Source organism: Crinia signifera, chromosome 6 (assembly GCF_055691185.1).
Source record: "Crinia signifera chromosome 6, ASM5569118v1, whole genome shotgun sequence".
Lineage (NCBI taxonomy): Eukaryota > Metazoa > Chordata > Amphibia > Anura > Myobatrachidae > Crinia > Crinia signifera.
Window position 1 is genome coordinate 60,218,862 of NC_139222.1, and position 26,076 is coordinate 60,244,937.

Below are 26,076 nucleotides of genomic sequence, written 5' to 3' on the forward strand. Positions count from 1 at the left end.
GCCTCTTTTGTAGTTTAATTTAAGACCCCCTGCTAATATCATGTCCTGTAGGTCTTTTTACATTACCAACACATGATTTTTTTCAGTAAGCCAATACAGTTAGGAAACTTTTGTATTAGCTTACCTGGTAATAGAAGTAGAAGAGGGCAAAAAAGTGGCTTTAACTCACCTACAGCCATTCCACATTGGATAGGCCCAATCTCGTCTGATCTTGGAAGCTAAGCAGTGTTGGGCCTGGTTAGTACTTGGGAGGGAGACCACATGGGAACACCAGGTGCTGTAGGTTTTTTCACATTACAGGCAAATTGTTTTTATTCTCTAGCTATTTAAATTGGAAACTTTTTCTTTTTATTGCCAGTACAGACATTTGGAAGAGGTCAAACAGACACAATAGCCATCACATAAAGACTTACCACACTGTTTAGGCCCAATTCCAACTGCTTTTGGCAGCTAAACAGTGTTGAGCCTGTTTAGTAGTTTAATTTAAGACCCCCTGCTAATATCATGTCCTGTAGGTCTTTTTACATTACCAACACATGATTTTTTTTAAGTAAGCCAATACAGTTAGGAAACTTTTTTATTAGCTTACCTGGTGATAGAAGTAGAAGAGGGCAAAAAAGTGCCTGTATCTCACCTACAGCCATACCACATTGGATAGGCTCAATCTCGTCTGATCTTGGAAGCTAAGCAGTGTTGGGCCTGGTTAGTACTTGGGTGGGAGACCACCTGGGAACACCAGGTGCTGTAGGTTTTTTCACATTACTGGCAAATTATTTTTATTCTCTAGCTATTTAAATTGGAAACTTTTTCTTTTTATTGCCAGCACAGACATTTGGAAGAGGTCAAACAGACACAATAGCCATCACCTAAAGACTTACCACACTGTTTAGGCCCAATTCCAACTGCTTTTGGCAGCTAAACAGTGTTGAGCCTCTTTAGTAGTTTAATTTAAGACCCCCTGCTAATATCATGTCCTGTAGGTCTATTTACATTACCAACACATGATATTTTTCATTAAGCCAATACAGTTAGGAAACTTTTTTATTAGCTTACCTGGTGATAGAAGTAGAAGAGGGCAAAAAAGTGCCTGTATCTCACCTACAGCCATACCACATTGGATAGGCCCAATCTTAACTGATCTTGGAAGCTAAGCAGTGTTGGACCTGGTTAGTACTTGGGTGGGAGACCACATGGGAACACCAGGTGCTGTAGGTTTTTTCACATTACAGGCAAATTGTTTTTATTCTCTAGCTATTTAAATTGGAAACTTTTTCTTTTTATTGCCAGTACAGACATTTGGAAGAGGTCAAACAGACACAATAGCCATCACCTAAAGACTTACCACACTGTTTAGGCCCAATTCCAACTGCTTTTGGCAGCTAAACAGTGTTGAGCCTCTTTAGTAGTTTAATTTAAGACCCCTGCTAATATCATGTCCTGTAGGTCTTTTTACATTACCAACACATGATTTTTTTCAGTAAGCCAATACAGTTAGGAAACTTTTTTATTAGCTTACCTGGTGATAGAAGTAGAAGAGGGCAAAAAAGTGCCTGTATCTAACCTACAGCCATACCACATTGGATAGGCCCAATCTCGTCTGATCTTGGAAGCTAAGCAGTGTTGGGCCTGGTTAGTACTTGGGTGGGAGACCACATGGGAACACCATGTGCTGTAGGTTTTTTCACATTACAGGTAAATTGTTTTTATTCTCTAGCTATTTAAATTGGAAACTTTTTCTTTTTATTGCCAGCACAGACATTTGGAAGAGGTCAAACAGACACAATAGCCATCACCTAAAGACTTACCACACTGTTTAGGCTCAATTCCAACTGCTTTTGGCAGCTAAACAGTGTTGAGCCTCTTTTGTAGTTTAATTTAAGACCCCCTGCTAATATCATGTCCTGTAGGTCTTTTTACATTACCAACACATGATTTTTTTCAGTAAGCCAATACAGTTAGGAAACTTTTTTATTAGCTTACCTGGTGATAGAAGTAGAAGAGGGCAAATAAGTGCCTGTATCTCACCTACAGCCATATCACATTGGATAGGCCCAATCTCATCTGAACTTATAAGCTAAGCAGTGTTGGGCCTGGTTAGTATTTGGGTGGGAGACCACATGGGAACACCAGGTGCTGTAGGTTTTTTCACATTACTGGCAAATTGTTTTTATTCTCTAGCTATTTATATTGGAAACTTTTTCATTTTATTGCCAGCACAGACATTTGGAAGAGGTCAAACAGACACAATAGCCATCACCTAAAGACTTACCACAATGTTTAGGCTCAATTCCAACTGCTTTTGGCAGCTAAACAGTGTTGAGCCTCTTTTGTAGTTTAATTTAAGACCCCCTGCTAATATCATGTCCTGTAGGTCTTTTTACATTACCAACACATGATTTTTTTCAGTAAGCCAATACAGTTAGGAAACTTTTGTATTAGCTTACCTGGTAATAGAAGTAGAAGAGGGCAAAAAAGTGGCTTTAACTCACCTACAGCCATTCCACATTGGATAGGCCCAATCTCGTCTGATCTTGGAAGCTAAGCAGTGTTGGGCCTGGTTAGTACTTGGGAGGGAGACCACATGGGAACACCAGGTGCTGTAGGTTTTTTCACATTACAGGCAAATTGTTTTTATTCTCTAGCTATTTAAATTGGAAACTTTTTCTTTTTATTGCCAGTACAGACATTTGGAAGAGGTCAAACAGACACAATAGCCATCACATAAAGACTTACCACACTGTTTAGGCCCAATTCCAACTGCTTTTGGCAGCTAAACAGTGTTGAGCCTCTTTAGTAGTTTAATTTAAGACCCCTGCTAATATCATGTCCTGTAGGTCTTTTTACATTACCAACACATGATTTTTTTCAGTAAGCCAATACAGTTAGGAAACTTTTTTATTAGCTTACCTGGTGATAGAAGTAGAAGAGGGCAAAAAAGTGCCTGTATCTCACCTACAGCCATACCACATTGGATAGGCTCAATCTCGTCTGATCTTGGAAGCTAAGCAGTGTTGGGCCTGGTTAGTACTTGGGTGGGAGACCACCTGGGAACACCAGGTGCTGTAGGTTTTTTCACATTACTGGCAAATTATTTTTATTCTCTAGCTATTTAAATTGGAAACTTTTTCTTTTTATTGCCAGTACAGACATTTGGAAGAGGTCAAACAGACACAATAGCCATCACCTAAAGACTTACCACACTGTTTAGGCCCAATTCCAACTGCTTTTGGCAGCTAAACAGTGTTGAGCCTCTTTAGTAGTTTAATTTAAGACCCCTGCTAATATCATGTCCTGTAGGTCTTTTTACATTACCAACACATGATTTTTTTCAGTAAGCCAATACAGTTAGGAAACTTTTTTATTAGCTTACCTGGTGATAGAAGTAGAAGAGGGCAAAAAAGTGCCTGTATCTAACCTACAGCCATACCACATTGGATAGGCCCAATCTCGTCTGATCTTGGAAGCTAAGCAGTGTTGGGCCTGGTTAGTACTTGGGTGGGAGACCACATGGGAACACCATGTGCTGTAGGTTTTTTCACATTACAGGTAAATTGTTTTTATTCTCTAGCTATTTAAATTGGAAACTTTTTCTTTTTATTGCCAGCACAGACATTTGGAAGAGGTCAAACAGACACAATAGCCATCACCTAAAGACTTACCACACTGTTTAGGCTCAATTCCAACTGCTTTTGGCAGCTAAACAGTGTTGAGCCTCTTTTGTAGTTTAATTTAAGACCCCCTGCTAATATCATGTCCTGTAGGTCTTTTTACATTACCAACACATGATTTTTTTCAGTAAGCCAATACAGTTAGGAAACTTTTTTATTAGCTTACCTGGTGATAGAAGTAGAAGAGGGCAAATAAGTGCCTGTATCTCACCTACAGCCATATCACATTGGATAGGCCCAATCTCATCTGAACTTATAAGCTAAGCAGTGTTGGGCCTGGTTAGTATTTGGGTGGGAGACCACATGGGAACACCAGGTGCTGTAGGTTTTTTCACATTACTGGCAAATTGTTTTTATTCTCTAGCTATTTATATTGGAAACTTTTTCATTTTATTGCCAGCACAGACATTTGGAAGAGGTCAAACAGACACAATAGCCATCACCTAAAGACTTACCACAATGTTTAGGCTCAATTCCAACTGCTTTTGGCAGCTAAACAGTGTTGAGCCTCTTTTGTAGTTTAATTTAAGACCCCCTGCTAATATCATGTCCTGTAGGTCTTTTTACATTACCAACACATGATTTTTTTCAGTAAGCCAATACAGTTAGGAAACTTTTGTATTAGCTTACCTGGTAATAGAAGTAGAAGAGGGCAAAAAAGTGGCTTTAACTCACCTACAGCCATTCCACATTGGATAGGCCCAATCTCGTCTGATCTTGGAAGCTAAGCAGTGTTGGGCCTGGTTAGTACTTGGGAGGGAGACCACATGGGAACACCAGGTGCTGTAGGTTTTTTCACATTACAGGCAAATTGTTTTTATTCTCTAGCTATTTAAATTGGAAACTTTTTCTTTTTATTGCCAGTACAGACATTTGGAAGAGGTCAAACAGACACAATAGCCATCACATAAAGACTTACCACACTGTTTAGGCCCAATTCCAACTGCTTTTGGCAGCTAAACAGTGTTGAGCCTGTTTAGTAGTTTAATTTAAGACCCCCTGCTAATATCATGTCCTGTAGGTCTTTTTACATTACCAACACATGATTTTTTTTAAGTAAGCCAATACAGTTAGGAAACTTTTTTATTAGCTTACCTGGTGATAGAAGTAGAAGAGGGCAAAAAAGTGCCTGTATCTCACCTACAGCCATACCACATTGGATAGGCTCAATCTCGTCTGATCTTGGAAGCTAAGCAGTGTTGGGCCTGGTTAGTACTTGGGTGGGAGACCACCTGGGAACACCAGGTGCTGTAGGTTTTTTCACATTACTGGCAAATTATTTTTATTCTCTAGCTATTTAAATTGGAAACTTTTTCTTTTTATTGCCAGCACAGACATTTGGAAGAGGTCAAACAGACACAATAGCCATCACCTAAAGACTTACCACACTGTTTAGGCTCAATTCCAACTGCTTTTGGCAGCTAAACAGTGTTGAGCCTCTTTTGTAGTTTAATTTAAGACCCCCTGCTAATATCATGTCCTGTAGGTCTTTTTACTTTACCAACACATTATTTTTTTCAGTAAGCCAATACAGTTAGGAAACTTTTGTATTAGCTTACCTGGTGATAGAAGTAGAAGAGGGCAAAAAAGTGCATGTATTTCACCTAAAGCCATACCACATTGGATAGGCCCAATCTCGTCTGATCTTGGAAGCTAAGCAGTGTTGGGCCTGGTTAGTTCTTGGGTGGGAGACCACCTGGGAACACCAGGTGCTGTAGGTTTTTTCACATTACTGGCAAATTGTTTTTATTCTCTAGCTATTTATATTGGAAACTTTTTCTTTTTATTGCCAGCACAGACATTTGGAAGAGGTCAAACAGACACACTAGCCATCACCTAAAGACTTACCACACTGTTTAGGCTCAATTCCAACTGCTTTTGGCAGCTAAACAGTGTTGAGCCTCTTTTGTAGTTTAATTTAAGACCCCCTGCTAATATCATGTCCTGTAGGTCTTTTTACATTACCAACACATGATTTTTTTCAGTAAGCCAATACAGTTAGGAAACTTTTTTATTAGCTTACCTGGTGATAGAAGTAGAAGAGGGCAAATAAGTGCCTGTATCTCACCTACAGCCATATCACATTGGATAGGCCCAATCTCATCTGAACTTATAAGCTAAGCAGTGTTGGGCCTGGTTAGTATTTGGGTGGGAGACCACATGGGAACACCAGGTGCTGTAGGTTTTTTCACATTACTGGCAAATTGTTTTTATTCTCTAGCTATTTATATTGGAAACTTTTTCATTTTATTGCCAGCACAGACATTTGGAAGAGGTCAAACAGACACAATAGCCATCACCTAAAGACTTACCACAATGTTTAGGCTCAATTCCAACTGCTTTTGGCAGCTAAACAGTGTTGAGCCTCTTTTGTAGTTTAATTTAAGACCCCCTGCTAATATCATGTCCTGTAGGTCTTTTTACATTACCAACACATGATTTTTTTCAGTAAGCCAATACAGTTAGGAAACTTTTGTATTAGCTTACCTGGTAATAGAAGTAGAAGAGGGCAAAAAAGTGGCTTTAACTCACCTACAGCCATTCCACATTGGATAGGCCCAATCTCGTCTGATCTTGGAAGCTAAGCAGTGTTGGGCCTGGTTAGTACTTGGGAGGGAGACCACATGGGAACACCAGGTGCTGTAGGTTTTTTCACATTACAGGCAAATTGTTTTTATTCTCTAGCTATTTAAATTGGAAACTTTTTCTTTTTATTGCCAGTACAGACATTTGGAAGAGGTCAAACAGACACAATAGCCATCACATAAAGACTTACCACACTGTTTAGGCCCAATTCCAACTGCTTTTGGCAGCTAAACAGTGTTGAGCCTCTTTAGTAGTTTAATTTAAGACCCCTGCTAATATCATGTCCTGTAGGTCTTTTTACATTACCAACACATGATTTTTTTCAGTAAGCCAATACAGTTAGGAAACTTTTTTATTAGCTTACCTGGTGATAGAAGTAGAAGAGGGCAAAAAAGTGCCTGTATCTCACCTACAGCCATACCACATTGGATAGGCTCAATCTCGTCTGATCTTGGAAGCTAAGCAGTGTTGGGCCTGGTTAGTACTTGGGTGGGAGACCACCTGGGAACACCAGGTGCTGTAGGTTTTTTCACATTACTGGCAAATTATTTTTATTCTCTAGCTATTTAAATTGGAAACTTTTTCTTTTTATTGCCAGTACAGACATTTGGAAGAGGTCAAACAGACACAATAGCCATCACCTAAAGACTTACCACACTGTTTAGGCCCAATTCCAACTGCTTTTGGCAGCTAAACAGTGTTGAGCCTCTTTAGTAGTTTAATTTAAGACCCCTGCTAATATCATGTCCTGTAGGTCTTTTTACATTACCAACACATGATTTTTTTCAGTAAGCCAATACAGTTAGGAAACTTTTTTATTAGCTTACCTGGTGATAGAAGTAGAAGAGGGCAAAAAAGTGCCTGTATCTAACCTACAGCCATACCACATTGGATAGGCCCAATCTCGTCTGATCTTGGAAGCTAAGCAGTGTTGGGCCTGGTTAGTACTTGGGTGGGAGACCACATGGGAACACCATGTGCTGTAGGTTTTTTCACATTACAGGTAAATTGTTTTTATTCTCTAGCTATTTAAATTGGAAACTTTTTCTTTTTATTGCCAGCACAGACATTTGGAAGAGGTCAAACAGACACAATAGCCATCACCTAAAGACTTACCACACTGTTTAGGCTCAATTCCAACTGCTTTTGGCAGCTAAACAGTGTTGAGCCTCTTTTGTAGTTTAATTTAAGACCCCCTGCTAATATCATGTCCTGTAGGTCTTTTTACATTACCAACACATGATTTTTTTCAGTAAGCCAATACAGTTAGGAAACTTTTTTATTAGCTTACCTGGTGATAGAAGTAGAAGAGGGCAAATAAGTGCCTGTATCTCACCTACAGCCATATCACATTGGATAGGCCCAATCTCATCTGAACTTATAAGCTAAGCAGTGTTGGGCCTGGTTAGTATTTGGGTGGGAGACCACATGGGAACACCAGGTGCTGTAGGTTTTTTCACATTACTGGCAAATTGTTTTTATTCTCTAGCTATTTATATTGGAAACTTTTTCATTTTATTGCCAGCACAGACATTTGGAAGAGGTCAAACAGACACAATAGCCATCACCTAAAGACTTACCACAATGTTTAGGCTCAATTCCAACTGCTTTTGGCAGCTAAACAGTGTTGAGCCTCTTTTGTAGTTTAATTTAAGACCCCCTGCTAATATCATGTCCTGTAGGTCTTTTTACATTACCAACACATGATTTTTTTCAGTAAGCCAATACAGTTAGGAAACTTTTGTATTAGCTTACCTGGTAATAGAAGTAGAAGAGGGCAAAAAAGTGGCTTTAACTCACCTACAGCCATTCCACATTGGATAGGCCCAATCTCGTCTGATCTTGGAAGCTAAGCAGTGTTGGGCCTGGTTAGTACTTGGGAGGGAGACCACATGGGAACACCAGGTGCTGTAGGTTTTTTCACATTACAGGCAAATTGTTTTTATTCTCTAGCTATTTAAATTGGAAACTTTTTCTTTTTATTGCCAGTACAGACATTTGGAAGAGGTCAAACAGACACAATAGCCATCACATAAAGACTTACCACACTGTTTAGGCCCAATTCCAACTGCTTTTGGCAGCTAAACAGTGTTGAGCCTGTTTAGTAGTTTAATTTAAGACCCCCTGCTAATATCATGTCCTGTAGGTCTTTTTACATTACCAACACATGATTTTTTTTAAGTAAGCCAATACAGTTAGGAAACTTTTTTATTAGCTTACCTGGTGATAGAAGTAGAAGAGGGCAAAAAAGTGCCTGTATCTCACCTACAGCCATACCACATTGGATAGGCTCAATCTCGTCTGATCTTGGAAGCTAAGCAGTGTTGGGCCTGGTTAGTACTTGGGTGGGAGACCACCTGGGAACACCAGGTGCTGTAGGTTTTTTCACATTACTGGCAAATTATTTTTATTCTCTAGCTATTTAAATTGGAAACTTTTTCTTTTTATTGCCAGCACAGACATTTGGAAGAGGTCAAACAGACACAATAGCCATCACCTAAAGACTTACCACACTGTTTAGGCTCAATTCCAACTGCTTTTGGCAGCTAAACAGTGTTGAGCCTCTTTTGTAGTTTAATTTAAGACCCCCTGCTAATATCATGTCCTGTAGGTCTTTTTACTTTACCAACACATTATTTTTTTCAGTAAGCCAATACAGTTAGGAAACTTTTGTATTAGCTTACCTGGTGATAGAAGTAGAAGAGGGCAAAAAAGTGCATGTATTTCACCTAAAGCCATACCACATTGGATAGGCCCAATCTCGTCTGATCTTGGAAGCTAAGCAGTGTTGGGCCTGGTTAGTTCTTGGGTGGGAGACCACCTGGGAACACCAGGTGCTGTAGGTTTTTTCACATTACTGGCAAATTGTTTTTATTCTCTAGCTATTTATATTGGAAACTTTTTCTTTTTATTGCCAGCACAGACATTTGGAAGAGGTCAAACAGACACACTAGCCATCACCTAAAGACTTACCACACTGTTTAGGCTCAATTCCAACTGCTTTTGGCAGCTAAACAGTGTTGAGCCTCTTTTGTAGTTTAATTTAAGACCCCCTGCTAATATCATGTCCTGTAGGTCTTTTTACATTACCAACACATGATTTTTTTCAGTAAGCCAATACAGTTAGGAAACTTTTTTATTAGCTTACCTGGTGATAGAAGTAGAAGAGGGCAAATAAGTGCCTGTATCTCACCTACAGCCATATCACATTGGATAGGCCCAATCTCATCTGAACTTATAAGCTAAGCAGTGTTGGGCCTGGTTAGTATTTGGGTGGGAGACCACATGGGAACACCAGGTGCTGTAGGTTTTTTCACATTACTGGCAAATTGTTTTTATTCTCTAGCTATTTATATTGGAAACTTTTTCATTTTATTGCCAGCACAGACATTTGGAAGAGGTCAAACAGACACAATAGCCATCACCTAAAGACTTACCACAATGTTTAGGCTCAATTCCAACTGCTTTTGGCAGCTAAACAGTGTTGAGCCTCTTTTGTAGTTTAATTTAAGACCCCCTGCTAATATCATGTCCTGTAGGTCTTTTTACATTACCAACACATGATTTTTTTCAGTAAGCCAATACAGTTAGGAAACTTTTGTATTAGCTTACCTGGTAATAGAAGTAGAAGAGGGCAAAAAAGTGGCTTTAACTCACCTACAGCCATTCCACATTGGATAGGCCCAATCTCGTCTGATCTTGGAAGCTAAGCAGTGTTGGGCCTGGTTAGTACTTGGGAGGGAGACCACATGGGAACACCAGGTGCTGTAGGTTTTTTCACATTACAGGCAAATTGTTTTTATTCTCTAGCTATTTAAATTGGAAACTTTTTCTTTTTATTGCCAGTACAGACATTTGGAAGAGGTCAAACAGACACAATAGCCATCACATAAAGACTTACCACACTGTTTAGGCCCAATTCCAACTGCTTTTGGCAGCTAAACAGTGTTGAGCCTCTTTAGTAGTTTAATTTAAGACCCCTGCTAATATCATGTCCTGTAGGTCTTTTTACATTACCAACACATGATTTTTTTCAGTAAGCCAATACAGTTAGGAAACTTTTTTATTAGCTTACCTGGTGATAGAAGTAGAAGAGGGCAAAAAAGTGCCTGTATCTCACCTACAGCCATACCACATTGGATAGGCTCAATCTCGTCTGATCTTGGAAGCTAAGCAGTGTTGGGCCTGGTTAGTACTTGGGTGGGAGACCACCTGGGAACACCAGGTGCTGTAGGTTTTTTCACATTACTGGCAAATTATTTTTATTCTCTAGCTATTTAAATTGGAAACTTTTTCTTTTTATTGCCAGTACAGACATTTGGAAGAGGTCAAACAGACACAATAGCCATCACCTAAAGACTTACCACACTGTTTAGGCCCAATTCCAACTGCTTTTGGCAGCTAAACAGTGTTGAGCCTCTTTAGTAGTTTAATTTAAGACCCCTGCTAATATCATGTCCTGTAGGTCTTTTTACATTACCAACACATGATTTTTTTCAGTAAGCCAATACAGTTAGGAAACTTTTTTATTAGCTTACCTGGTGATAGAAGTAGAAGAGGGCAAAAAAGTGCCTGTATCTAACCTACAGCCATACCACATTGGATAGGCCCAATCTCGTCTGATCTTGGAAGCTAAGCAGTGTTGGGCCTGGTTAGTACTTGGGTGGGAGACCACATGGGAACACCATGTGCTGTAGGTTTTTTCACATTACAGGTAAATTGTTTTTATTCTCTAGCTATTTAAATTGGAAACTTTTTCTTTTTATTGCCAGCACAGACATTTGGAAGAGGTCAAACAGACACAATAGCCATCACCTAAAGACTTACCACACTGTTTAGGCTCAATTCCAACTGCTTTTGGCAGCTAAACAGTGTTGAGCCTCTTTTGTAGTTTAATTTAAGACCCCCTGCTAATATCATGTCCTGTAGGTCTTTTTACATTACCAACACATGATTTTTTTCAGTAAGCCAATACAGTTAGGAAACTTTTTTATTAGCTTACCTGGTGATAGAAGTAGAAGAGGGCAAATAAGTGCCTGTATCTCACCTACAGCCATATCACATTGGATAGGCCCAATCTCATCTGAACTTATAAGCTAAGCAGTGTTGGGCCTGGTTAGTATTTGGGTGGGAGACCACATGGGAACACCAGGTGCTGTAGGTTTTTTCACATTACTGGCAAATTGTTTTTATTCTCTAGCTATTTATATTGGAAACTTTTTCATTTTATTGCCAGCACAGACATTTGGAAGAGGTCAAACAGACACAATAGCCATCACCTAAAGACTTACCACAATGTTTAGGCTCAATTCCAACTGCTTTTGGCAGCTAAACAGTGTTGAGCCTCTTTTGTAGTTTAATTTAAGACCCCCTGCTAATATCATGTCCTGTAGGTCTTTTTACATTACCAACACATGATTTTTTTCAGTAAGCCAATACAGTTAGGAAACTTTTGTATTAGCTTACCTGGTAATAGAAGTAGAAGAGGGCAAAAAAGTGGCTTTAACTCACCTACAGCCATTCCACATTGGATAGGCCCAATCTCGTCTGATCTTGGAAGCTAAGCAGTGTTGGGCCTGGTTAGTACTTGGGAGGGAGACCACATGGGAACACCAGGTGCTGTAGGTTTTTTCACATTACAGGCAAATTGTTTTTATTCTCTAGCTATTTAAATTGGAAACTTTTTCTTTTTATTGCCAGTACAGACATTTGGAAGAGGTCAAACAGACACAATAGCCATCACATAAAGACTTACCACACTGTTTAGGCCCAATTCCAACTGCTTTTGGCAGCTAAACAGTGTTGAGCCTGTTTAGTAGTTTAATTTAAGACCCCCTGCTAATATCATGTCCTGTAGGTCTTTTTACATTACCAACACATGATTTTTTTTAAGTAAGCCAATACAGTTAGGAAACTTTTTTATTAGCTTACCTGGTGATAGAAGTAGAAGAGGGCAAAAAAGTGCCTGTATCTCACCTACAGCCATACCACATTGGATAGGCTCAATCTCGTCTGATCTTGGAAGCTAAGCAGTGTTGGGCCTGGTTAGTACTTGGGTGGGAGACCACCTGGGAACACCAGGTGCTGTAGGTTTTTTCACATTACTGGCAAATTATTTTTATTCTCTAGCTATTTAAATTGGAAACTTTTTCTTTTTATTGCCAGCACAGACATTTGGAAGAGGTCAAACAGACACAATAGCCATCACCTAAAGACTTACCACACTGTTTAGGCTCAATTCCAACTGCTTTTGGCAGCTAAACAGTGTTGAGCCTCTTTTGTAGTTTAATTTAAGACCCCCTGCTAATATCATGTCCTGTAGGTCTTTTTACTTTACCAACACATTATTTTTTTCAGTAAGCCAATACAGTTAGGAAACTTTTGTATTAGCTTACCTGGTGATAGAAGTAGAAGAGGGCAAAAAAGTGCATGTATTTCACCTAAAGCCATACCACATTGGATAGGCCCAATCTCGTCTGATCTTGGAAGCTAAGCAGTGTTGGGCCTGGTTAGTTCTTGGGTGGGAGACCACCTGGGAACACCAGGTGCTGTAGGTTTTTTCACATTACTGGCAAATTGTTTTTATTCTCTAGCTATTTATATTGGAAACTTTTTCTTTTTATTGCCAGCACAGACATTTGGAAGAGGTCAAACAGACACACTAGCCATCACCTAAAGACTTACCACACTGTTTAGGCTCAATTCCAACTGCTTTTGGCAGCTAAACAGTGTTGAGCCTCTTTTGTAGTTTAATTTAAGACCCCCTGCTAATATCATGTCCTGTAGGTCTTTTTACATTACCAACACATGATTTTTTTCAGTAAGCCAATACAGTTAGGAAACTTTTGTATTAGCTTACCTGGTGATAGAAGTAGAAGAGGGCAAAAAAGTGCCTGTATCTCACCTACAGCCATACCACATTGGATAGGCCCAATCTCGTCTGATCTTGGAAGCTAAGCAGTGTTGGGCCTGGTTAGTACTTGGGTGGGAGACCACATGGGAACACCAGGTGCTGTAGGTTTTTTCACATTACAGGCAAATTGTTTTTATTCTCTAGCTATTTAAATTGGAAACTTTTTCTTTTTATTGCCAGCACAGACATTTGGAAGAGGTCAAACAGACACAATAGCCATCACCTAAAGACTTACCACACTGTTTAGGCTCAATTCCAACTGCTTTTGGCAGCTAAACAGTGTTGAGCCTCTTTTGTAGTTTAATTTAAGACCCCCTGCTAATATCATGTCCTGTAGGTCTTTTTACATTACCAACACATGATTTTTTTCAGTAAGCCAATACAGTTAGGAAACTTTTTTATTAGCTTACCTGGTGATAGAAGAAGAGGGCAAATAAGTGCCTGTATCTCACCTACAGCCATACCACATTGGATAGGCCCAATCTCATCTGAATTTATAAGCTAAGCAGTGTTGGGCCTGGTTAGTACTTGGGTGGGAGACCACATGGGAACACCAGGTGCTGTAGGTTTTTTCACATTACTGGCAAATTGTTTTTATTCTCTAGCTATTTATATTGGAAACTTTTTCATTTTATTGCCAGCACAGACATTTGGAAGAGGTCAAACAGACACAATAGCCATCACCTAAAGACTTACCACAATGTTTAGGCTCAATTCCAACTGCTTTTGGCAGCTAAACAGTGTTGAGCCTCTTTTGTAGTTTAATTTAAGACCCCCTGCTAATATCATGTCCTGTAGGTCTTTTTACATTACCAACACATGATTTTTTTCAGTAAGCCAATACAGTTAGGAAACTTTTGTATTAGCTTACCTGGTAATAGAAGTAGAAGAGGGCAAAAAAGTGGCTTTAACTCACCTACAGCCATTCCACATTGGATAGGCCCAATCTCGTCTGATCTTGGAAGCTAAGCAGTGTTGGGCCTGGTTAGTACTTGCGTGGGAGACCACATGGGAACACCAGGTGCTGTAGGTTTTTTCACATTACAGGCAAATTGTTTTTATTCTCTAGCTATTTAAATTGGAAACTTTTTCTTTTAATTGCCAGTACAGACATTTGGAAGAGGTCAAACAGACACAATAGCCATCACATAAAGACTTACCACACTGTTTAGGCCCAATTCCAACTGCTTTTGGCAGCTAAACAGTGTTGAGCCTGTTTAGTAGTTTAATTTAAGACCCCCTGCTAATATCATGTCCTGTAGGTCTTTTTACATTACCAACACATGATTTTTTTTAAGTAAGCCAATACAGTTAGGAAACTTTTTTATTAGCTTACCTGGTGATAGAAGTAGAAGAGGGCAAAAAAGTGCATGTATCTCACCTACAGCCATACCACATTGGATAGGCCCAATCTCGTCTGATCTTGGAAGCTAAGCAGTGTTGGGCCTGGTTAGTACTTGGGTGGGAGACCACCTGGGAACACCAGGTGCTGTAGGTTTTTTCACATTACTGGCAAATTATTTTTATTCTCTAGCTATTTAAATTGGAAACTTTTTCTTTTTATTGCCAGCACAGACATTTGGAAGAGGTCAAACAGACACAATAGCCATCACCTAAAGACTTACCACACTGTTTAGGCTCAATTCCAACTGCTTTTGGCAGCTAAACAGTGTTGAGCCTCTTTTGTAGTTTAATTTAAGACCCCCTGCTAATATCATGTCCTGTAGGTCTTTTTACTTTACCAACACATGATTTTTTTCAGTAAGCCAATACAGTTAGGAAACTTTTGTATTAGCTTACCTGGTGATAGAAGTAGAAGAGGGCAAAAAAGTGCCTGTATTTCACCTACAGCCATACCACATTGGATAGGCCCAATCTCGTCTGATCTTGGAAGCTAAGCAGTGTTGGGCCTGGTTAGTACTTGGGTGGGAGACCACCTGGGAACACCAGGTGCTGTAGGTTTTTTCACATTACTGGCAAATTGTTTTTATTCTCTAGCTATTTATATTGGAAACTTTTTCTTTTTATTGCCAGCACAGACATTTGGAAGAGGTCAAACAGACACACTAGCCATCACCTAAAGACTTACCACACTGTTTAGGCTCAATTCCAACTGCTTTTGGCAGCTAAACAGTGTTGAGCCTCTTTTGTAGTTTAATTTAAGACCCCCTGCTAATATCATGTCCTGTAGGTCTTTTTACATTACCAACACATGATTTTTTTCAGTAAGCCAATACAGTTAGGAAACTTTTGTATTAGCTTACCTGGTGATAGAAGTAGAAGAGGGCAAAAAAGTGCCTGTATCTCACCTACAGCCATACCACATTGGATAGGCCCAATCTCGTCTGATCTTGGAAGCTAAGCAGTGTTGGGCCTGGTTAGTACTTGGGTGGGAGACCACATGGGAACACCAGGTGCTGTAGGTTTTTTCACATTACTGGCAAATTGTTTTTATTCTCTAGCTATTTATATTGGAAACTTTTTCATTTTATTGCCAGCACAGACATTTGGAAGAGGTCAAACAGACACAATAGCAATCACCTAAAGACTTACCACAATGTTTAGGCTCAATTCCAACAACTTTTGGCAGCTAAACAGTGTTGAGCCTCTTTTGTAGTTTAATTTAAGACCCCCTGCTAATATCATGTCCTGTAGGTCTTTTTACATTACCAACACATGATTTTTTTCAGTAAGCCAATACAGTTAGGAAACTTTTGTATTAGCTTACCTGGTAATAGAAGTAGAAGAGGGCAAAAAAGTGGCTTTAACTCACCTACAGCCATTCCACATTGGATAGGCCCAATCTCGTCTGATCTTGGAAGCTAAGCAGTGTTGGGCCTGGTTAGTACTTGGGTGGGAGACCACATGGAAACACCAGGTGCTGTAGGTTTTTTCACATTACAGGCAAATTGTTTTTATTCTCTAGCTATTTAAATTGGAAACTTTTTCTTTTTATTGCCAGTACAGACATTTGGAAGAGGTCAAACAGACACAATAGCCATCACATAAAGACTTACCACACTGTTTAGGCCCAATTCCAACTGCTTTTGGCAGCTAAACAGTGTTGAGCCTGTTTAGTAGTTTAATTTAAGACCCCCTGCTAATATCATGTCCTGTAGGTCTTTTTACATTACCAACACATGATTTTTTTTAAGTAAGCCAATACAGTTAGGAAACTTTTTTATTAGCTTACCTGGTGATAGAAGTAGAAGAGGGCAAAAAAGTGCCTGTATCTCACCTACAGCCATACCACATTGGATAGGCCCAATCTCGTCTGATCTTGGAAGCTAAGCAGTGTTGGGCCTGGTTAGTACTTGGGTGGGAGACCACCTGGGAACACCAGGTGCTGTAGGATTTTTCACATTACTGGCAAATTATTTTTATTCTCTAGCTATTTAAATTGGAAACTTTTTCTTTTTATTGCCAGCACAGACATTTGGAAGAGGTCAAACAGACACAATAGCCATCACCTAAAGACTTACCACACTGTTTAGGCTCAATTCCAACTGCTTTTGGCAGCTAAACAGTGTTGAGCCTCTTTTGTAGTTTAATTTAAGACCCCCTGCTAATATCATGTCCTGTAGGTCTTTTTACTTTACCAACACATGATTTTTTTCAGTAAGCCAATACAGTTAGGAAACTTTTGTATTAGCTTACCTGGTGATAGAAGTAGAAGAGGGCAAAAAAGTGCATGTATTTCACCTACAGCCATACCACATTGGATAGGCCCAATCTCGTCTGATCTTGGAAGCTAAGCAGTGTTGGGCCTGGTTAGTACTTGGGTGGGAGACCACCTGGGAACACCAGGTGCTGTAGGTTTTTTCACATTACTGGCAAATTGTTTTTATTCTCTAGCTATTTATATTGGAAACTTTTTCTTTTTATTGCCAGCACAGCCATTTGGAAGAGGTCAAACAGACACACTAGCCATCACCTAAAGACTTACCACAATGTTTAGGCTCAATTCCAACTGCTTTTGGCAGCTAAATAGTGTTGAGCCTCTTTAGTAGTTTAATTTAAGACCCCCTGCTAATATCATGTCCTGTAGGTCTTTTTACATTACCAACACATGATTTTTTTCAGTAAGCCAATACAGTTAGGAAACTTTTTCATTAGCTTACCTGGTGATAGAAGTAGAAGAGGGCAAAAAAGTGCCTGTATCTCACCTACAGCCATACCACATTGGATAGGCCCAATCTCGTCTGATCTTGGAAGCTAAGCAGTGTTGGGCCTGGTTAGTACTTGGGTGGGAGACCACATGGGAACACCAGGTGCTGTAGGTTTTTTCACATTACAGGCAAATTGTTTTTATTCTCTAGCTATTTATATTGGAAACTTTTTCTTTTTATTGCCAGCACAGACATTTGGAAGAGGTCAAACAGACACAATAGCCATCACCTAAAGACTTACCACACTGTTTAGGCTCAATTCCAACTGCTTTTGGCAGCAAAACAGTGTTGAGCCTCTTTAGTAGTTTAATTTAAGACCCCCTGCTAATATCATGTCCTGTAGGTCTTTTTACATTACCAACACATGATATTTTTCATTAAGCCAATACAGTTAGGAAACTTTTTTATTAGCTTACCTGGTGATAGAAGTAGAAGAGGGCAAAAAAGTGCATGTATCTCACCTACAGCCATACCACATTGGATAGGCCCAATCTCGTCTGATCTTGGAAGCTAAGCAGTGTTGGGCCTGGTTAGTACTTGGGTGGGAGACCACCTGGGAACACCAGGTGCTGTAGGTTTTTTCACATTACTGGCAAATTATTTTTATTCTCTAGCTATTTAAATTGGAAACTTTTTCTTTTTATTGCCAGCACAGACATTTGGAAGAGGTCAAACAGACACAATAGCCATCACCTAAAGACTTACCACACTGTTTAGGCTCAATTCCAACTGCTTTTGGCAGCTAAACAGTGTTGAGCCTCTTTTGTAGTTTAATTTAAGACCCCCTGCTAATATCATGTCCTGTAGGTCTTTTTACTTTACCAACACATGATTTTTTTCAGTAAGCCAATACAGTTAGGAAACTTTTGTATTAGCTTACCTGGTGATAGAAGTAGAAGAGGGCAAAAAAGTGCCTGTATTTCACCTACAGCCATACCACATTGGATAGGCCCAATCTCGTCTGATCTTGGAAGCTAAGCAGTGTTGGGCCTGGTTAGTACTTGGGTGGGAGACCACCTGGGAACACCAGGTGCTGTAGGTTTTTTCACATTACTGGCAAATTGTTTTTATTCTCTAGCTATTTATATTGGAAACTTTTTCTTTTTATTGCCAGCACAGACATTTGGAAGAGGTCAAACAGACACACTAGCCATCACCTAAAGACTTACCACACTGTTTAGGCTCAATTCCAACTGCTTTTGGCAGCTAAACAGTGTTGAGCCTCTTTTGTAGTTTAATTTAAGACCCCCTGCTAATATCATGTCCTGTAGGTCTTTTTACATTACCAACACATGATTTTTTTCAGTAAGCCAATACAGTTAGGAAACTTTTGTATTAGCTTACCTGGTGATAGAAGTAGAAGAGGGCAAAAAAGTGCCTGTATCTCACCTACAGCCATACCACATTGGATAGGCCCAATCTCGTCTGATCTTGGAAGCTAAGCAGTGTTGGGCCTGGTTAGTACTTGGGTGGGAGACCACATGGGAACACCAGGTGCTGTAGGTTTTTTCACATTACTGGCAAATTGTTTTTATTCTCTAGCTATTTATATTGGAAACTTTTTCATTTTATTGCCAGCACAGACATTTGGAAGAGGTCAAACAGACACAATAGCCATCACCTAAAGACTTACCACAATGTTTAGGCTCAATTCCAACTGCTTTTGGCAGCTAAACAGTGTTGAGCCTCTTTTGTAGTTTAATTTAAGACCCCCTGCTAATATCATGTCCTGTAGGTCTTTTTACATTACCAACACATGATTTTTTTCAGTAAGCCAATACAGTTAGGAAACTTTTGTATTAGCTTACCTGGTAATAGAAGTAGAAGAGGGCAAAAAAGTGGCTTTAACTCACCTACAGCCATTCCACATTGGATAGGCCCAATCTCGTCTGATCTTGGAAGCTAAGCAGTGTTGGGCCTGGTTAGTACTTGGGTGGGAGACCACATGGAAACACCAGGTGCTGTAGGTTTTTTCACATTACAGGCAAATTGTTTTTATTCTCTAGCTATTTAAATTGGAAACTTTTTCTTTTTATTGCCAGTACAGACATTTGGAAGAGGTCAAACAGACACAATAGCCATCACATAAAGACTTACCACATTGTTTAGGCCCAATTCCAACTGCTTTTGGCAGCTAAACAGTGTTGAGCCTGTTTAGTAGTTTAATTTAAGACCCCCTGCTAATATCATGTCCTGTAGGTCTTTTTACATTACCAACACATGATTTTTTTTAAGTAAGCCAATACAGTTAGGAAACTTTTTTATTAGCTTACCTGGTGATAGAAGTAGAAGAGGGCAAAAAAGTGCCTGTATCTCACCTACAGCCATACCACATTGGATAGGCCCAATCTCGTCTGATCTTGGAAGCTAAGCAGTGTTGGGCCTGGTTAGTACTTGGGTGGGAGACCACCTGGGAACACCAGGTGCTGTAGGATTTTTCACATTACTGGCAAATTATTTTTATTCTCTAGCTATTTAAATTGGAAACTTTTTCTTTTTATTGCCAGCACAGACATTTGGAAGAGGTCAAACAGACACAATAGCCATCACCTAAAGACTTACCACACTGTTTAGGCTCAATTCCAACTGCTTTTGGCAGCTAAACAGTGTTGAGCCTCTTTTGTAGTTTAATTTAAGACCCCCTGCTAATATCATGTCCTGTAGGTCTTTTTACTTTACCAACACATGATTTTTTTCAGTAAGCCAATACAGTTAGGAAACTTTTGTATTAGCTTACCTGGTGATAGAAGTAGAAGAGGGCAAAAAAGTGCATGTATTTCACCTACAGCCATACCACATTGGATAGGCCCAATCTCGTCTGATCTTGGAAGCTAAGCAGTGTTGGGCCTGGTTAGTACTTGGGTGGGAGACCACATGGGAACACCAGGTGCTGTAGGTTTTTTCACATTACTGGCAAATTGTTTTTATTCTCTAGCTATTTATATTGGAAACTTTTTCATTTTATTGCCAGCACAGACATTTGGAAGAGGTCAAACAGACACAATAGCCATCACCTAAAGACTTACCACAATGTTTAGGCTCAATTCCAACTGCTTTTGGCAGCTAAACAGTGTTGAGCCTCTTTTGTAGTTTAATTTAAGACCCCCTGCTAATATCATGTCCTGTAGGTCTTTTTACATTACCAACACATGATTTTTTTCAGTAAGCCAATACAGTTAGGAAACTTTTGTATTAGCTTACCTGGTAATAGAAGTAGAAGAGGGCAAAAAAGTGGCTTTAACTCACCTACAGCCATTCCACATTGGATAGGCCCAATCTCGTCTGATCTTGGAAGCTAAGCAGTGTTGGGCCTGGTTAGTACTTGGGTGGGAGACCACATGGAAACACCAGGTGCTGTAGGTTTTTTCACATTACAGGCAAATTGTTTTTATTCTCTAGCTATTTAAATTGGAAACTTTTTCTTTTTATTGCCAGTACAGACATTTGGAAGAGGTCAAACAGACACAATAGCCATCACATAAAGACTTACCACATTGTTTAGGCCCAATTCCAACTGCTTTTGGCAGCTAAACAGTGTTGAGCCTGTTTAGTAGTTTAATTTAAGACCCCCTGCTAATATCATGTCCTGTAGGTCTTTTTACATTACCAACACATGATTTTTTTTAAGTAAGCCAATACAGTTAGGAAACTTTTTTATTAGCTTACCTGGTGATAGAAGTAGAAGAGGGCAAAAAAGTGCCTGTATCTCACCTACAGCCATACCACATTGGATAGGCCCAATCTCGTCTGATCTTGGAAGCTAAGCAGTGTTGGGCCTGGTTAGTACTTGGGTGGGAGACCACCTGGGAACACCAGGTGCTGTAGGATTTTTCACATTACTGGCAAATTATTTTTATTCTCTAGCTATTTAAATTGGAAACTTTTTCTTTTTATTGCCAGCACAGACATTTGGAAGAGGTCAAACAGACACAATAGCCATCACCTAAAGACTTACCACACTGTTTAGGCTCAATTCCAACTGCTTTTGGCAGCTAAACAGTGTTGAGCCTCTTTTGTAGTTTAATTTAAGACCCCCTGCTAATATCATGTCCTGTAGGTCTTTTTACTTTACCAACACATGATTTTTTTCAGTAAGCCAATACAGTTAGGAAACTTTTGTATTAGCTTACCTGGTGATAGAAGTAGAAGAGGGCAAAAAAGTGCATGTATTTCACCTACAGCCATACCACATTGGATAGGCCCAATCTCGTCTGATCTTGGAAGCTAAGCAGTGTTGGGCCTGGTTAGTACTTGGGTGGGAGACCACCTGGGAACACCAGGTGCTGTAGGTTTTTTCACATTACTGGCAAATTGTTTTTATTCTCTAGCTATTTATATTGGAAACTTTTTCTTTTTATTGCCAGCACAGCCATTTGGAAGAGGTCAAACAGACACACTAGCCATCACCTAAAGACTTACCACAATGTTTAGGCTCAATTCCAACTGCTTTTGGCAGCTAAATAGTGTTGAGCCTCTTTAGTAGTTTAATTTAAGACCCCCTGCTAATATCATGTCCTGTAGGTCTTTTTACATTACCAACACATGATTTTTTTCAGTAAGCCAATACAGTTAGGAAACTTTTTCATTAGCTTACCTGGTGATAGAAGTAGAAGAGGGCAAAAAAGTGCCTGTATCTCACCTACAGCCATACCACATTGGATAGGCCCAATCTCGTCTGATCTTGGAAGCTAAGCAGTGTTGGGCCTGGTTAGTACTTGGGTGGGAGACCACATGGGAACACCAGGTGCTGTAGGTTTTTTCACATTACAGGCAAATTGTTTTTATTCTCTAGCTATTTATATTGGAAACTTTTTCTTTTTATTGCCAGCACAGACATTTGGAAGAGGTCAAACAGACACAATAGCCATCACCTAAAGACTTACCACACTGTTTAGGCTCAATTCCAACTGCTTTTGGCAGCAAAACAGTGTTGAGCCTCTTTAGTAGTTTAATTTAAGACCCCCTGCTAATATCATGTCCTGTAGGTCTTTTTACATTACCAACACATGATATTTTTCATTAAGCCAATACAGTTAGGAAACTTTTTTATTAGCTTACCTGGTGATAGAAGTAGAAGAGGGCAAAAAAGTGCCTGTATCTCACCTACAGCTATACCACATTGGATAGGCCCAATCTTGTCTGATCTTGGAAGCTAAGCAGTGTTGGGCCTGGTTAGTACTTGGGTGGGAGACCACATGGGAACACCAGGTGCTGTAGGTTTTTTCACATTACAGGCAAATTGTTTTTATTCTCTAGCTATTTAAATTGAAAACTTTTTCTTTTTATTGCCAGTACAGACATTTGGAAGAGGTCAAACAGACACAATAGCCATCACCTAAAGACTTACCACACTGTTTAGGCCCAATTCCAACTGCTTTTGGCAGCTAAACAGTGTTGAGCCTCTTTAGTAGTTTAATTTAAGACCCCTGCTAATATCATGTCCTGTAGGTCTTTTTACATTACCAACACATGATTTTTTTCAGTAAGCCAATACAGTTAGGAAACTTTTGTATTAGCTTACCTGGTGATAGAAGTAGAAGAGGGCAAAAAAGTGCCTGTATCTCACCTACAGCCATACCACATTGGATAGGCCCAATCTCGTCTGATCTTGGAAGCTAAGCAGTGTTGGGCCTGGTTAGTACTTGAGTGGGAGACCACATGGGAACACCAGGTGCTGTAGGTTTTTTCACATTACAGGCAAATTGTTTTTATTCTCTAGCTATTTAAATTGGAAACTTTTTCTTTTTATTGCCAGCACAGACATTTGGAAGCGGTCAAACAGACACAATAGCCATCACCTAAAGACTTACCACACTGTTTAGGCTCAATTCCAACTGCTTTTGGCAGCTAAACAGTGTTGAGCCTCTTTTGTAGTTTAATTTAAGACCCCCTGCTAATATCATGTCCTGTAGGTCTTTTTACATTACCAACACATGATTTTTTTTAGTAAGCCAATACAGTTAGGAAACTTTTTTATTAGCTTACCTGGTGATAGAAGTAGAAGAGGGCAAATAAGTGCCTGTATCTCACCTACAGCCATACCACATTGGATAGGCCCAATCTCATCTGAACTTATAAGCTAAGCAGTGTTGGGCCTGGTTAGTACTTGGGTGGGAGACCACATGGGAACACCAGGTGCTGTAGGTTTTTTCACATTACTGGCAAATTGTTTTTATTCTCTAGCTATTTATATTGGAAACTTTTTCATTTTATTGCCAGCACAGACATTTGGAAGAGGTCAAACAGACACAATAGCCATCACCTAAAGACTTACCACAATGTTTAGGCTCAATTCCAACTGCTTTTGGCAGCTAAACAGTGTTGAGCCTCTTTTGTAGTTTAATTTAAGACCCCCTGCTAATATCATGTCCTGTAGGTCTTTTTACATTACCAACACATGATTTTTTTCAGTAAGCCAATACAGTTAGGAAACTTTTGTATTAGCTTACCTGGTAATAGAAGTAGAAGAGGGCAAAAAAGTGGCGTTAGCTCACCTACAGCCGTTCCACATTGGATAGGCCCAATCTCGTCTGATCTTGGAAGCTAAGCAGTGTTGGGCCTGGTTAGTACTTGGGTGGGAGACCACATGGGAACACCAGGTGCTGTAGGTTTTTTCACATTACAGGCAAATTGTTTTTATTCTCTAGCTATTTAAATTGGAAACTTTTTCTTTTTATTGCCAGTACAGACATTTTGAAGAGGTCAAACAGACACAATAGCCATCACATAAAGACTTACCACACTGTTTAGGCCCAATTCCAACTGCTTTTGGCAGCTAAACAGTGTTGAGCCTGTTTAGTAGTTTAATTTAAGACCCCCTGCTAATATCATGTCCTGTAGGTCTTTTTACATTACCAACACATGATTTTTTTTAAGTAAGCCAATACAGTTAGGAAACTTTTTTATTAGCTTACCTGGTGATAGAAGTAGAAGAGGGCAAAAAAGTGCCTGTATCTCACCTACAGCCATACCACATTGGATAGGCCCAATCTCGTCTGATCTTGGAAGCTAAGCAGTGTTGGGCCTGGTTAGTACTTGGGTGGGAGACCACCTGGGAACACCAGGTGCTGTAGGTTTTTTCACATTACTGGCAAATTATTTTTATTCTCTAGCTATTTAAATTGGAAACTTTTTCTTTTTATTGCCAGCACAGACATTTGGAAGAGGTCAAACAGACACAATAGCCATCACCTAAAGACTTACCACACTGTTTCGGCTCAATTCCAACTGCTTTTGGCAGCTAAACAGTGTTGAGCCTCTTTTGTAGTTTAATTTAAGACCCCCTGCTAATATCATGTCCTGTAGGTCTTTTTACTTTACCAACACATGATTTTTTTCAGTAAGCCAATACAGTTAGGAAACTTTTGTATTAGCTTACCTGGTGATAGAAGTAGAAGAGGGCAAAAAAGTGCCTGTATTTCACCTACAGCCATACCACATTGGATAGGCCCAATCTCGTCTGATCTTGGAAGCTAAGCAGTGTTGGGCCTGGTTAGTACTTGGGTGGGAGACCACATGGGAACACCAGGTGCTGTAGGTTTTTTCACATTACAGGCAAATTGTTTTTATTCTCTAGCTATTTAAATTGGAAACTTTTTCTTTTTATTGCCAGCACAGACATTTGGAAGAGGTCAAACAGACACAATAGCCATCACCTAAAGACTTACCACACTGTTTAGGCTCAATTCCAACTGCTTTTGGCAGCTAAACAGTGTTGAGCCTCTTTTGTAGTTTAATTTAAGACCCCCTGCTAATATCATGTCCTGTAGGTCTTTTTACATTACCAACACATGATTTTTTTCAGTAAGCCAATACAGTTAGGAAACTTTTTTATTAGCTTACCTGGTGATAGAAGTAGAAGAGGGCAAATAAGTGCCTGTATCTCACCTACAGCCATACCACATTGGATAGGCCCAATCTCATCTGAACTTATAAGCTAAGCAGTGTTGGGCCTGGTTAGTACTTGGGTGGGAGACCACATGGGAACACCAGGTGCTGTAGGTTTTTTCACATTACTGGCAAATTGTTTTTATTCTCTAGCTATTTATTTTGGAAACTTTTTCATTTTATTGCCAGCACAGACATTTGGAAGAGGTCAAACAGACACAATAGCCATCACCTAAAGACTTACCACAATGTGTAGGCTCAATTCCAACTGCTTTTGGCAGCTAAACAGTGTTGAGCCTCTTTTGTAGTTTAATTTAAGACCCCCTGCTAATATCATGTCTTGTAGGTCTTTTTACATTACCAACACATGATTTTTTTCAGTAAGCCAATACAGTTAGGAAACTTTTGTATTAGCTTACCTGGTAATAGAAGTAGAATAGGGCAAAAAAGTGGCTTTAACTCACCTACAGCCATTCCACATTGGATAGGCCCAATCTCGTCTGATCTTGGAAGCTAAGCAGTGTTGGGCCTGGTTAGTACTTGGGTGGGAGACCACATGGGAACACCAGATGCTGTAGGTTTTTTCACATTACAGGCAAATTGTTTTTATTCTCTAGCTATTTAAATTGGAAACTTTTTCTTTTTATTGCCAGTACAGACATTTGGAAGAGGTCAAACAGACACAATAGCCATCACCTAAAGACTTACCACACTGTTTAGGCCCAATTCCAACTGCTTTTGGCAGCTAAACAGTGTTGAGCCTGTTTAGTAGTTTAATTTAAGACCCCCTGCTAATATCAAGTCCTGTAGGTCTTTTTACATTACCAACACATGATTTTTTTTAAGTAAGCCA

At 39.6% G+C, this 26,076-nt stretch overlaps 45 non-coding genes and 11 pseudogenes across 45 annotated transcripts; all 56 read left to right on the plus strand.

Moving 5' to 3' along the window:
* Positions 1-167: 167 nt before the first annotated feature.
* On the plus strand, positions 168-286 carry LOC146016724 (5S ribosomal RNA). The gene has a single exon (XR_014449606.1). It is a non-coding gene; the product is annotated as a 5S ribosomal RNA (ribosomal RNA).
* Positions 287-632: 346 nt separating this feature from the next.
* LOC146014249 (5S ribosomal RNA) lies at positions 633-751 on the plus strand. The gene has a single exon (XR_014447200.1). It is a non-coding gene; the product is annotated as a 5S ribosomal RNA (ribosomal RNA).
* Positions 752-1,096: 345 nt separating this feature from the next.
* Positions 1,097-1,215, plus strand: LOC146010503 (5S ribosomal RNA; annotated as a pseudogene).
* A 344-nt stretch (positions 1,216-1,559) lies between these two features.
* LOC146016386 (5S ribosomal RNA) lies at positions 1,560-1,678 on the plus strand. Its single transcript, XR_014449280.1, has one exon. It is a non-coding gene; the product is annotated as a 5S ribosomal RNA (ribosomal RNA).
* A 345-nt stretch (positions 1,679-2,023) lies between these two features.
* LOC146011200 (5S ribosomal RNA) lies at positions 2,024-2,142 on the plus strand (annotated as a pseudogene).
* A 345-nt stretch (positions 2,143-2,487) lies between these two features.
* Positions 2,488-2,606, plus strand: LOC146016725 (5S ribosomal RNA). Its single transcript, XR_014449607.1, has one exon. It is a non-coding gene; the product is annotated as a 5S ribosomal RNA (ribosomal RNA).
* A 344-nt stretch (positions 2,607-2,950) lies between these two features.
* LOC146014250 (5S ribosomal RNA) lies at positions 2,951-3,069 on the plus strand. The gene has a single exon (XR_014447201.1). It is a non-coding gene; the product is annotated as a 5S ribosomal RNA (ribosomal RNA).
* Positions 3,070-3,413: 344 nt separating this feature from the next.
* Positions 3,414-3,532, plus strand: LOC146016387 (5S ribosomal RNA). Its single transcript, XR_014449281.1, has one exon. It is a non-coding gene; the product is annotated as a 5S ribosomal RNA (ribosomal RNA).
* A 345-nt stretch (positions 3,533-3,877) lies between these two features.
* Positions 3,878-3,996, plus strand: LOC146011201 (5S ribosomal RNA; annotated as a pseudogene).
* Positions 3,997-4,341: 345 nt separating this feature from the next.
* On the plus strand, positions 4,342-4,460 carry LOC146016726 (5S ribosomal RNA). Its single transcript, XR_014449608.1, has one exon. It is a non-coding gene; the product is annotated as a 5S ribosomal RNA (ribosomal RNA).
* A 346-nt stretch (positions 4,461-4,806) lies between these two features.
* LOC146014251 (5S ribosomal RNA) lies at positions 4,807-4,925 on the plus strand. Its single transcript, XR_014447202.1, has one exon. It is a non-coding gene; the product is annotated as a 5S ribosomal RNA (ribosomal RNA).
* Positions 4,926-5,270: 345 nt separating this feature from the next.
* LOC146010610 (5S ribosomal RNA) lies at positions 5,271-5,389 on the plus strand (annotated as a pseudogene).
* Positions 5,390-5,734: 345 nt separating this feature from the next.
* LOC146011202 (5S ribosomal RNA) lies at positions 5,735-5,853 on the plus strand (annotated as a pseudogene).
* Positions 5,854-6,198: 345 nt separating this feature from the next.
* Positions 6,199-6,317, plus strand: LOC146016727 (5S ribosomal RNA). The gene has a single exon (XR_014449609.1). It is a non-coding gene; the product is annotated as a 5S ribosomal RNA (ribosomal RNA).
* A 344-nt stretch (positions 6,318-6,661) lies between these two features.
* Positions 6,662-6,780, plus strand: LOC146014252 (5S ribosomal RNA). Its single transcript, XR_014447203.1, has one exon. It is a non-coding gene; the product is annotated as a 5S ribosomal RNA (ribosomal RNA).
* Positions 6,781-7,124: 344 nt separating this feature from the next.
* LOC146016389 (5S ribosomal RNA) lies at positions 7,125-7,243 on the plus strand. Its single transcript, XR_014449282.1, has one exon. It is a non-coding gene; the product is annotated as a 5S ribosomal RNA (ribosomal RNA).
* A 345-nt stretch (positions 7,244-7,588) lies between these two features.
* Positions 7,589-7,707, plus strand: LOC146011203 (5S ribosomal RNA; annotated as a pseudogene).
* A 345-nt stretch (positions 7,708-8,052) lies between these two features.
* Positions 8,053-8,171, plus strand: LOC146016729 (5S ribosomal RNA). The gene has a single exon (XR_014449610.1). It is a non-coding gene; the product is annotated as a 5S ribosomal RNA (ribosomal RNA).
* A 346-nt stretch (positions 8,172-8,517) lies between these two features.
* On the plus strand, positions 8,518-8,636 carry LOC146014253 (5S ribosomal RNA). Its single transcript, XR_014447204.1, has one exon. It is a non-coding gene; the product is annotated as a 5S ribosomal RNA (ribosomal RNA).
* Positions 8,637-8,981: 345 nt separating this feature from the next.
* On the plus strand, positions 8,982-9,100 carry LOC146010611 (5S ribosomal RNA; annotated as a pseudogene).
* A 345-nt stretch (positions 9,101-9,445) lies between these two features.
* LOC146011204 (5S ribosomal RNA) lies at positions 9,446-9,564 on the plus strand (annotated as a pseudogene).
* Positions 9,565-9,909: 345 nt separating this feature from the next.
* On the plus strand, positions 9,910-10,028 carry LOC146016730 (5S ribosomal RNA). Its single transcript, XR_014449611.1, has one exon. It is a non-coding gene; the product is annotated as a 5S ribosomal RNA (ribosomal RNA).
* A 344-nt stretch (positions 10,029-10,372) lies between these two features.
* Positions 10,373-10,491, plus strand: LOC146014254 (5S ribosomal RNA). Its single transcript, XR_014447205.1, has one exon. It is a non-coding gene; the product is annotated as a 5S ribosomal RNA (ribosomal RNA).
* A 344-nt stretch (positions 10,492-10,835) lies between these two features.
* Positions 10,836-10,954, plus strand: LOC146016390 (5S ribosomal RNA). The gene has a single exon (XR_014449283.1). It is a non-coding gene; the product is annotated as a 5S ribosomal RNA (ribosomal RNA).
* Positions 10,955-11,299: 345 nt separating this feature from the next.
* On the plus strand, positions 11,300-11,418 carry LOC146011205 (5S ribosomal RNA; annotated as a pseudogene).
* Positions 11,419-11,763: 345 nt separating this feature from the next.
* LOC146016731 (5S ribosomal RNA) lies at positions 11,764-11,882 on the plus strand. Its single transcript, XR_014449612.1, has one exon. It is a non-coding gene; the product is annotated as a 5S ribosomal RNA (ribosomal RNA).
* Positions 11,883-12,228: 346 nt separating this feature from the next.
* LOC146014255 (5S ribosomal RNA) lies at positions 12,229-12,347 on the plus strand. Its single transcript, XR_014447206.1, has one exon. It is a non-coding gene; the product is annotated as a 5S ribosomal RNA (ribosomal RNA).
* A 345-nt stretch (positions 12,348-12,692) lies between these two features.
* Positions 12,693-12,811, plus strand: LOC146010612 (5S ribosomal RNA; annotated as a pseudogene).
* Positions 12,812-13,156: 345 nt separating this feature from the next.
* On the plus strand, positions 13,157-13,275 carry LOC146013439 (5S ribosomal RNA). The gene has a single exon (XR_014446415.1). It is a non-coding gene; the product is annotated as a 5S ribosomal RNA (ribosomal RNA).
* Positions 13,276-13,617: 342 nt separating this feature from the next.
* On the plus strand, positions 13,618-13,736 carry LOC146010849 (5S ribosomal RNA; annotated as a pseudogene).
* Positions 13,737-14,081: 345 nt separating this feature from the next.
* On the plus strand, positions 14,082-14,200 carry LOC146016620 (5S ribosomal RNA). Its single transcript, XR_014449505.1, has one exon. It is a non-coding gene; the product is annotated as a 5S ribosomal RNA (ribosomal RNA).
* A 346-nt stretch (positions 14,201-14,546) lies between these two features.
* Positions 14,547-14,665, plus strand: LOC146015775 (5S ribosomal RNA). The gene has a single exon (XR_014448685.1). It is a non-coding gene; the product is annotated as a 5S ribosomal RNA (ribosomal RNA).
* A 345-nt stretch (positions 14,666-15,010) lies between these two features.
* Positions 15,011-15,129, plus strand: LOC146015786 (5S ribosomal RNA). Its single transcript, XR_014448696.1, has one exon. It is a non-coding gene; the product is annotated as a 5S ribosomal RNA (ribosomal RNA).
* A 345-nt stretch (positions 15,130-15,474) lies between these two features.
* On the plus strand, positions 15,475-15,593 carry LOC146013440 (5S ribosomal RNA). The gene has a single exon (XR_014446416.1). It is a non-coding gene; the product is annotated as a 5S ribosomal RNA (ribosomal RNA).
* A 345-nt stretch (positions 15,594-15,938) lies between these two features.
* On the plus strand, positions 15,939-16,057 carry LOC146017048 (5S ribosomal RNA). Its single transcript, XR_014449923.1, has one exon. It is a non-coding gene; the product is annotated as a 5S ribosomal RNA (ribosomal RNA).
* A 346-nt stretch (positions 16,058-16,403) lies between these two features.
* LOC146014624 (5S ribosomal RNA) lies at positions 16,404-16,522 on the plus strand. Its single transcript, XR_014447573.1, has one exon. It is a non-coding gene; the product is annotated as a 5S ribosomal RNA (ribosomal RNA).
* A 345-nt stretch (positions 16,523-16,867) lies between these two features.
* LOC146015797 (5S ribosomal RNA) lies at positions 16,868-16,986 on the plus strand. Its single transcript, XR_014448707.1, has one exon. It is a non-coding gene; the product is annotated as a 5S ribosomal RNA (ribosomal RNA).
* Positions 16,987-17,331: 345 nt separating this feature from the next.
* Positions 17,332-17,450, plus strand: LOC146013442 (5S ribosomal RNA). Its single transcript, XR_014446418.1, has one exon. It is a non-coding gene; the product is annotated as a 5S ribosomal RNA (ribosomal RNA).
* Positions 17,451-17,795: 345 nt separating this feature from the next.
* Positions 17,796-17,914, plus strand: LOC146015809 (5S ribosomal RNA). Its single transcript, XR_014448718.1, has one exon. It is a non-coding gene; the product is annotated as a 5S ribosomal RNA (ribosomal RNA).
* Positions 17,915-18,259: 345 nt separating this feature from the next.
* Positions 18,260-18,378, plus strand: LOC146015820 (5S ribosomal RNA). Its single transcript, XR_014448729.1, has one exon. It is a non-coding gene; the product is annotated as a 5S ribosomal RNA (ribosomal RNA).
* A 345-nt stretch (positions 18,379-18,723) lies between these two features.
* On the plus strand, positions 18,724-18,842 carry LOC146013443 (5S ribosomal RNA). The gene has a single exon (XR_014446419.1). It is a non-coding gene; the product is annotated as a 5S ribosomal RNA (ribosomal RNA).
* Positions 18,843-19,187: 345 nt separating this feature from the next.
* LOC146017049 (5S ribosomal RNA) lies at positions 19,188-19,306 on the plus strand. Its single transcript, XR_014449924.1, has one exon. It is a non-coding gene; the product is annotated as a 5S ribosomal RNA (ribosomal RNA).
* A 346-nt stretch (positions 19,307-19,652) lies between these two features.
* LOC146014626 (5S ribosomal RNA) lies at positions 19,653-19,771 on the plus strand. Its single transcript, XR_014447574.1, has one exon. It is a non-coding gene; the product is annotated as a 5S ribosomal RNA (ribosomal RNA).
* A 345-nt stretch (positions 19,772-20,116) lies between these two features.
* LOC146013444 (5S ribosomal RNA) lies at positions 20,117-20,235 on the plus strand. The gene has a single exon (XR_014446420.1). It is a non-coding gene; the product is annotated as a 5S ribosomal RNA (ribosomal RNA).
* Positions 20,236-20,580: 345 nt separating this feature from the next.
* Positions 20,581-20,699, plus strand: LOC146017050 (5S ribosomal RNA). Its single transcript, XR_014449925.1, has one exon. It is a non-coding gene; the product is annotated as a 5S ribosomal RNA (ribosomal RNA).
* A 346-nt stretch (positions 20,700-21,045) lies between these two features.
* On the plus strand, positions 21,046-21,164 carry LOC146014627 (5S ribosomal RNA). Its single transcript, XR_014447575.1, has one exon. It is a non-coding gene; the product is annotated as a 5S ribosomal RNA (ribosomal RNA).
* Positions 21,165-21,509: 345 nt separating this feature from the next.
* Positions 21,510-21,628, plus strand: LOC146015831 (5S ribosomal RNA). Its single transcript, XR_014448740.1, has one exon. It is a non-coding gene; the product is annotated as a 5S ribosomal RNA (ribosomal RNA).
* Positions 21,629-21,973: 345 nt separating this feature from the next.
* LOC146013445 (5S ribosomal RNA) lies at positions 21,974-22,092 on the plus strand. The gene has a single exon (XR_014446421.1). It is a non-coding gene; the product is annotated as a 5S ribosomal RNA (ribosomal RNA).
* Positions 22,093-22,437: 345 nt separating this feature from the next.
* Positions 22,438-22,556, plus strand: LOC146016771 (5S ribosomal RNA). Its single transcript, XR_014449650.1, has one exon. It is a non-coding gene; the product is annotated as a 5S ribosomal RNA (ribosomal RNA).
* A 344-nt stretch (positions 22,557-22,900) lies between these two features.
* On the plus strand, positions 22,901-23,019 carry LOC146014390 (5S ribosomal RNA). Its single transcript, XR_014447345.1, has one exon. It is a non-coding gene; the product is annotated as a 5S ribosomal RNA (ribosomal RNA).
* Positions 23,020-23,364: 345 nt separating this feature from the next.
* LOC146017156 (5S ribosomal RNA) lies at positions 23,365-23,483 on the plus strand. Its single transcript, XR_014450029.1, has one exon. It is a non-coding gene; the product is annotated as a 5S ribosomal RNA (ribosomal RNA).
* A 345-nt stretch (positions 23,484-23,828) lies between these two features.
* On the plus strand, positions 23,829-23,947 carry LOC146016692 (5S ribosomal RNA). The gene has a single exon (XR_014449574.1). It is a non-coding gene; the product is annotated as a 5S ribosomal RNA (ribosomal RNA).
* A 346-nt stretch (positions 23,948-24,293) lies between these two features.
* LOC146015842 (5S ribosomal RNA) lies at positions 24,294-24,412 on the plus strand. Its single transcript, XR_014448751.1, has one exon. It is a non-coding gene; the product is annotated as a 5S ribosomal RNA (ribosomal RNA).
* Positions 24,413-24,757: 345 nt separating this feature from the next.
* LOC146013446 (5S ribosomal RNA) lies at positions 24,758-24,876 on the plus strand. The gene has a single exon (XR_014446422.1). It is a non-coding gene; the product is annotated as a 5S ribosomal RNA (ribosomal RNA).
* Positions 24,877-25,221: 345 nt separating this feature from the next.
* On the plus strand, positions 25,222-25,340 carry LOC146017157 (5S ribosomal RNA). Its single transcript, XR_014450030.1, has one exon. It is a non-coding gene; the product is annotated as a 5S ribosomal RNA (ribosomal RNA).
* A 345-nt stretch (positions 25,341-25,685) lies between these two features.
* LOC146017479 (5S ribosomal RNA) lies at positions 25,686-25,804 on the plus strand. Its single transcript, XR_014450348.1, has one exon. It is a non-coding gene; the product is annotated as a 5S ribosomal RNA (ribosomal RNA).
* The last annotated feature ends 272 nt before the right edge of the window (positions 25,805-26,076 follow it).